Below are 6,152 nucleotides of genomic sequence, written 5' to 3'. Positions count from 1 at the left end.
ATCTATCTATCTATCTATCTATCTATCTATCTATCTATTTATTTATTTATTTATTATAGTATCTATCTATCTATCTAATCTATCTAGTATCCCCTGGAGGCGTGGGTTCAAATCCCACTTCTGACAGAATACCTTTACCTGCAGAATCCTCAGTTTGGGATCGTCAGGAATCACACACCCAATGGAATTAGTATCTAATGTGAAATCACGTGTCAGGATGGCCGAGCGGTCTAAGGCGCTGCGTTTAGGTCGCAGTCTCTCCTCGAGGCGTGGGTTCGAATCCCACTTCTGACAGAGTACTTTTATCTGCAGAATCCTCAGTTTGGGATCGTCAGGAACCACACACCCAATGGATTTAGTAACTAAAGACAATTCTCTCGTGTCAGGATGGCCGAGCGGTCTAAGGCGCTGCGTTAAGGTCGCAGTCTCCCCTGGAGGCGTGGGTTCAAATCCCACTTCTGGCAGAGTACTTTTACCTGGTGAATCCTCAGTTTGGGTTAGGGTTAGGGTTTCAAAGTAGGGTTAGGGGTTAGAGTTGGGGTTAGGTTTAGGGGTTAGGGTTGGGGGTTAGGGGTTAGGGTGAGGGGTTGGGGTTTGAGTTAGGGGTTAATGTTTCAAAGTAGGGTTAGGGGTTAGGGTTACGGTTAGGTTTTAGGGTCAACAGCAGCAAAGTAAATGTAACTTGACTGGGTTCGAATCCCACTTCTGACAAAGTACTTTTACCTGCAGAATCCTGTTTGGGATCGTTGGGAATCACACACCCGATGAATTTAGTAACTAAAGACTACCCTCATGTGTCAGGATGGCCGAGCGGTCTAAGGCGCTGCGCTAAGGTCGCAGTCTCCCCTGGAGGCGTGGGTTCAAATCCCACTTCTGACAGAGTACTTTTACCTGCTGAATCCTCAGTTTGGGATCCTTGGGAATCACACACCCGATGAATTTAGTAACTAAAGCTAGTCTTCATGTGTCAGGATGGCCGAGCGGTCTAAGGCGCTGCGTTCAGGTCGCAGTCTCTCCTTGAGGCGTGGGTTCGAATCCCACTTCTGACAGAATATTTTTACCTGCAGAATCCTCAGTTTGGGATCGTCAGGAATCACACACCCAATGGATTCAGTATCTAAAGTGAAATCACATGTGTCAGGATGGCCGAGCGGTCTAAGGCGCTGCGTTCAGGTCGCAGTCTCTCCTTGAGGCGTGGGTTCAAATCCCACTTCTGACAGAGTACTTTTATCTGCAGGATCCTCAGTTTGGGATCGTCAGGAACCACACACCCAATGGATTTAGTAATTTAAGACAGCTCTCTCGTGTCAGGATGGCCGAGCGGTCTAAGGCGCTGCGTCAAGGTCGCAGTCTCCGCTGGAGGCGTGGTATCGAATTCCACTTCTGACAGAATACTTTTACCTGCGGAATCCTCAGTTTGGGATCGTCAGGAATCACACACCCAATGGATTTAGTATCTAAAGTGAAATCACATGTGTCAGGATGGCCGAGCGGTCTAAGGCGCTGCGTTCAGGTCGCAGTCTCTCCTTGAGGCGTGGGTTCGAATCCCACTTCTGACAGAGTACTTTTATCTGCAGGATCCTCAGTTTGGGATCGTCAGGAACCACACACCCAATGGATTTAGTAACTTAAGACAGCTCTCTCGTGTCAGGATGGCCGAGCGGTCTAAGGCGCTGCGTTAAGGTCGCAGTCTCCGCTGGAGGCGTGGGTTCGAATCCCACTTCTGACAGAATACTTTTACCTGCGGAATCCTCAGTTTGGGATCGTCAGGAACCACACTCCCAATGGATTTAGTAACTAAATACAGCTCTCTCGTGTCAGGATGGCCGAGCGGTCTAAGGCGCTGCGTTAAGGTCGCAGTCTCCACTGGAGGCGTGGGTTCGAATCCCACTTCTGACAGAATACTTTTACCTGCGGAATCCTCAGTTTGGGATCGTCAGGAATCACACACCCAATGGATTTAGTATCTAAAGCGAAATCACGAGTCAGGATGGCTGAGCGGTCTAAGGCGCTGCGTTCAGGTCGCAGTCTCTCCTCGAGGCGTGGGTTCGAATCCCACTTCTGACAGAGTACTTTTATCTGCAGAATCCTCAGTTTGGGATCGTCAGGAACCACACACCAAATGGATTTAGTAACTAAAGACAGCTCTCTTGTGTCAGGATGGCCGAGCGGTCTAAGGCGCTGCGTTAAGGTCGCAGACTCTCCTGGAGGCGTGGGTTCGAATCCCACTTCTGACAGAGATTTTACCTGGAGAATCCTCAGTTTGGGATCGTTGGGAATCACACACCCGATGAATTTAGTAACTAAAGCTGTGTCAGGATGTTCAGGTCGCAGTCACCCACTTCTGACAGAGATTTTACCTGAAAAATCAATGCCACACTCGCCCTCACCCCCACTTTCAGTCACTCGGACATCTATTAGGTCCATCGCCTCTTTCAGGTGTACCTAATAACAGGCCACTTCATTAGGGAAAAATCATGGTCAAAGTTTAAATGAAAGTGAAAAGTGCCACACCCAAACAACCCCCCACTTTCTGATTGGCTGTTTGATCTGTGACGTCACAAGGACACTCCATTAGGTACACCGCCATTTTCAGGTGTACCTAATCACAGGCCACTTCATTAGGGAAAAATCATGGTCAAAATTTAAATGAAAGTGAAAAGTGCCACACCCAAACAACCCCCCACTTTCTGATTGGCTGTTTGATCTGTGACGTCACAAGGACACTCCATTAGGTACACCGCCATTTTCAGGTGTACCTAATCACAGGCCACTTCATTAGGGAAAAATCATGGTCAAAATTTAAATGAAAGTGAAAAGTGCCACACCCAAACAACCCCCCACTTTCTGATTGGCTGTTTGATCTGTGACGTCACAAGGACACTCCATTAGGTACACCGCCATTTTCAGGTGTACCTAATCACAGGCCACTTCATTAGGGAAAAATCATGGTCAAAATTTAAATGAAAGTGAAAAGTGCCACACCCAAACAACCCCCCACTTTCTGATTGGCTGTTTGATCTGTGACGTCACAAGGACACTCCATTAGGTACACCGCCATTTTCAGGTGTACCTAATCACAGGCCACTTCATTAGGGAAAAATCATGGTCAAAGTTTAAATGAAAGTGAAAAGTGCCACACCCAAACAACCCCCCACTTTCTGATTGGCTGTTTGATCTGTGACGTCACAAGGACACTCCATTAGGTACACCGCCATTTTCAGGTGTACCTAATCACAGGCCACTTCATTAGGGAAAAATCATGGTCAAAATTTAAATGAAAGTGAAAAGTGCCACACCCAAACAACCCCCCACTTTCTGATTGGCTGTTTGATCTGTGACGTCACAAGGACACTCCATTAGGTACACCGCCATTTTCAGGTGTACCTAATCACAGGCCACTTCATTAGGGAAAAATCATGGTCAAAGTTTAAATGAAAGTGAAAAGTGCCACACCCAAACAACCCCCCACTTTCTGATTGGCTGTTTGATCTGTGACGTCACAAGGACACTCCATTAGGTACACCGCCATTTTCAGGTGTACCTAATCACAGGCCACTTCATTAGGGAAAAATCATGGTCAAAATTTAAATGAAAGTGAAAAGTGCCACACCCAAACAACCCCCCACTTTCGGATTGGCTGTTTGATCTGTGACGTCACAAGGACACTCCATTAGGTACACCGCCATTTTCAGGTGTACCTAATCACAGGCCACTTCATTAGGCCTGCCTGCCCTGAAGAGCACTTTCCCTTTCCTGGTTCTGCACAGGGGATTGAGAGGAGAGGAGGGGGGGGTTCAAACTTAATCTGACCCATTGCTCAGGTCAGTGAGCTGCCGTTAAGGTCGCAGTCTCCGCTGGAGGCGTGGGTTCGAATCCCACTTCTGACAAAATACTTTTACCTGCGGAATCCTCAGTTTGGGATTGTCAGGAATCACACACCCAATGGATCTAGTATCTAAAGTGAAATCACATGTGTCAGGATGGCCGAGCGGTCTAAGGCGCTGCGTTCAGGTCGCAGTCTCTCTTTGAGGCGTGGGTTCGAATCCCACTTCTGACAGAATATTTTTATCTGCAGGATCCTCAGTTTGGGATCGTCAGGAACCACACACCCAATGGATTTAGTAACTAAAGACAGCTCTCTTGTGTTAGGATGGCCGAGCGGTCTAAGGCGCTGCGTTAAGGCCGCAGTCTCCCCTGGAGGCGTGGGTTCGAATCCCACTTCTGACAGAATACTTTTACCTGCGGAATCCTCAGTTTGGGATCGTCAGGAACCACACACCCAATGGATTTAGTAACTAAATGCAGCTCTCTCGTGTCAGGATGGCCGAGCGGTCTAAGGCGCTGCGTTAAGGTCGCAGTCTCCACTGGAGGCGTGGGTTCGAATCCCACTTCTGACAGAATACTTTTACCTGCGGAATCCTCAGTTTGGGATCGTCAGGAATCACACACCCAATGGATCTAGTATCTAAAGTGAAATCACATGTGTCAGGATGGCCGAGCGGTCTAAGGCGCTGCGTTCAGGTCGCAGTCTCTCCTTGAGGCGTGGGTTCGAATCCCACTTCTGACAGAATATTTTTATCTGCAGGATCCTCAGTTTGGGATCGTCAGGAACCACACACCCAATGGATTTAGTAACTAAAGACAATTCTCTCGTGTCAGGATGGCCGAGCGGTCTAAGGCGCTGCGTTAAGGCCGCAGTCTCCCCTGGAGGCGTGGGTTCGAATCCCACTTCTGACAGAATACTTTTACCTGCGGAATCCTCAGTTTGGGATCGTCAGGAACCACACACCCAATGGATTTAGTAACTAAATGCAGCTCTCTCGTGTCAGGATGGCCGAGCGGTCTAAGGCGCTGCGTTAAGGTCGCAGTCTCCACTGGAGGCGTGGGTTCGAATCCCACTTCTGACAGAGATTTTACCTGGAGAATCCTCAGTTTGGGATCGTTGGGAATCACACACCCGATGAATTTAGTAACTAAAGCTGTGTCAGGATGTTCAGGTCGCAGTCACCCACTTCTGACAGAGATTTTACCTGAAAAATCAATGCCACACTCGCCCTCACCCCCACTTTCAGTCACTCGGACATCTATTAGGTCCATCGCCTCTTTCAGGTGTACCTAATAACAGGCCACTTCATTAGGGAAAAATCATGGTCAAAGTTTAAATGAAAGTGAAAAGTGCCACACCCAAACAACCCCCCACTTTCTGATTGGCTGTTTGATCTGTGACGTCACAAGGACACTCCATTAGGTACACCGCCATTTTCAGGTGTACCTAATCACAGGCCACTTCATTAGGGAAAAATCATGGTCAAAATTTAAATGAAAGTGAAAAGTGCCACACCCAAACAACCCCCCACTTTCTGATTGGCTGTTGGATCTGTGACGTCACAAGGACACTCCATTAGGTACACCGCCATTTTCAGGTGTACCTAATCACAGGCCACTTCATTAGGGAAAAATCATGGTCAAAGTTTAAATGAAAGTGAAAAGTGCCACACCCAAACAACCCCCCACTTTCTGATTGGCTGTTGGATCTGTGACGTCACAAGGACACTCCATTAGGTACACCGCCATTTTCAGGTGTACCTAATCACAGGCCACTTCATTAGGGAAAAATCATGGTCAAAATTTAAATGAAAGTGAAAAGTCCCACACCCAAACAACCCCCCACTTTCTGATTGGCTGTTGGATCTGTGACGTCACAAGGACACTCCATTAGGTACACCGCCATTTTCAGGTGTACCTAATCACAGGCCACTTCATTAGGGAAAAATCATGGTCAAAATTTAAATGAAAGTGAAAAGTGCCACACCCAAACAACCCCCCACTTTCTGATTGGCTGTTGGATCTGTGACGTCACAAGGACACTCCATTAGGTACACCGCCATTTTCAGGTGTACCTAATCACAGGCCACTTCATTAGGGAAAAATCATGGTCAAAGTTTAAATGAAAGTGAAAAGTGCCACACCCAAACAACCCCCCACTTTCTGATTGGCTGTTTGATCTGTGACGTCACAAGGACACTCCATTAGGTACACCGCCATTTTCAGGTGTACCTAATCACAGGCCACTTCATTAGGGAAAAATCATGGTCAAAATTTAAATGAAAGTGAAAAGTGCCACACCCAAACAACCCCCCACTTTCTGA

At 47.5% G+C, this 6,152-nt stretch overlaps 17 non-coding genes across 17 annotated transcripts; all 17 read left to right on the top strand.

The window, feature by feature from the left end:
* The first annotated feature begins 211 nt into the window (after window positions 1–211).
* trnal-uag (transfer RNA leucine (anticodon UAG)) lies at window positions 212–294 on the top strand. Its single transcript has one exon. It is a non-coding gene; the product is annotated as a tRNA-Leu (tRNA).
* Window positions 295–381: 87 nt separating this feature from the next.
* Window positions 382–464, top strand: trnal-aag (transfer RNA leucine (anticodon AAG)). The gene has a single exon. It is a non-coding gene; the product is annotated as a tRNA-Leu (tRNA).
* A 332-nt stretch (window positions 465–796) lies between these two features.
* trnal-aag (transfer RNA leucine (anticodon AAG)) lies at window positions 797–879 on the top strand. The gene has a single exon. It is a non-coding gene; the product is annotated as a tRNA-Leu (tRNA).
* Window positions 880–966: 87 nt separating this feature from the next.
* Window positions 967–1,049, top strand: trnal-cag (transfer RNA leucine (anticodon CAG)). Its single transcript has one exon. It is a non-coding gene; the product is annotated as a tRNA-Leu (tRNA).
* Window positions 1,050–1,136: 87 nt separating this feature from the next.
* trnal-cag (transfer RNA leucine (anticodon CAG)) lies at window positions 1,137–1,219 on the top strand. Its single transcript has one exon. It is a non-coding gene; the product is annotated as a tRNA-Leu (tRNA).
* An 87-nt stretch (window positions 1,220–1,306) lies between these two features.
* On the top strand, window positions 1,307–1,389 carry trnal-aag (transfer RNA leucine (anticodon AAG)). The gene has a single exon. It is a non-coding gene; the product is annotated as a tRNA-Leu (tRNA).
* Window positions 1,390–1,476: 87 nt separating this feature from the next.
* Window positions 1,477–1,559, top strand: trnal-cag (transfer RNA leucine (anticodon CAG)). Its single transcript has one exon. It is a non-coding gene; the product is annotated as a tRNA-Leu (tRNA).
* Window positions 1,560–1,646: 87 nt separating this feature from the next.
* On the top strand, window positions 1,647–1,729 carry trnal-aag (transfer RNA leucine (anticodon AAG)). The gene has a single exon. It is a non-coding gene; the product is annotated as a tRNA-Leu (tRNA).
* Window positions 1,730–1,816: 87 nt separating this feature from the next.
* On the top strand, window positions 1,817–1,899 carry trnal-aag (transfer RNA leucine (anticodon AAG)). Its single transcript has one exon. It is a non-coding gene; the product is annotated as a tRNA-Leu (tRNA).
* An 85-nt stretch (window positions 1,900–1,984) lies between these two features.
* Window positions 1,985–2,067, top strand: trnal-cag (transfer RNA leucine (anticodon CAG)). The gene has a single exon. It is a non-coding gene; the product is annotated as a tRNA-Leu (tRNA).
* Window positions 2,068–2,154: 87 nt separating this feature from the next.
* trnal-aag (transfer RNA leucine (anticodon AAG)) lies at window positions 2,155–2,237 on the top strand. The gene has a single exon. It is a non-coding gene; the product is annotated as a tRNA-Leu (tRNA).
* Window positions 2,238–3,977: 1,740 nt separating this feature from the next.
* Window positions 3,978–4,060, top strand: trnal-cag (transfer RNA leucine (anticodon CAG)). The gene has a single exon. It is a non-coding gene; the product is annotated as a tRNA-Leu (tRNA).
* Window positions 4,061–4,147: 87 nt separating this feature from the next.
* On the top strand, window positions 4,148–4,230 carry trnal-aag (transfer RNA leucine (anticodon AAG)). Its single transcript has one exon. It is a non-coding gene; the product is annotated as a tRNA-Leu (tRNA).
* An 87-nt stretch (window positions 4,231–4,317) lies between these two features.
* trnal-aag (transfer RNA leucine (anticodon AAG)) lies at window positions 4,318–4,400 on the top strand. The gene has a single exon. It is a non-coding gene; the product is annotated as a tRNA-Leu (tRNA).
* Window positions 4,401–4,487: 87 nt separating this feature from the next.
* Window positions 4,488–4,570, top strand: trnal-cag (transfer RNA leucine (anticodon CAG)). Its single transcript has one exon. It is a non-coding gene; the product is annotated as a tRNA-Leu (tRNA).
* An 87-nt stretch (window positions 4,571–4,657) lies between these two features.
* trnal-aag (transfer RNA leucine (anticodon AAG)) lies at window positions 4,658–4,740 on the top strand. Its single transcript has one exon. It is a non-coding gene; the product is annotated as a tRNA-Leu (tRNA).
* Window positions 4,741–4,827: 87 nt separating this feature from the next.
* trnal-aag (transfer RNA leucine (anticodon AAG)) lies at window positions 4,828–4,910 on the top strand. The gene has a single exon. It is a non-coding gene; the product is annotated as a tRNA-Leu (tRNA).
* Window positions 4,911–6,152: the final 1,242 nt, after the last annotated feature.

The sequence above is a fragment of the Syngnathus leptorhynchus genome, chromosome 10 (assembly GCF_054491065.1).
Source record: "Syngnathus leptorhynchus isolate UIUO chromosome 10, UIUO_Slep, whole genome shotgun sequence".
NCBI lineage: Eukaryota > Metazoa > Chordata > Actinopteri > Syngnathiformes > Syngnathidae > Syngnathus > Syngnathus leptorhynchus.
This window is presented reverse-complemented; position numbering and strand designations above follow the sequence as displayed.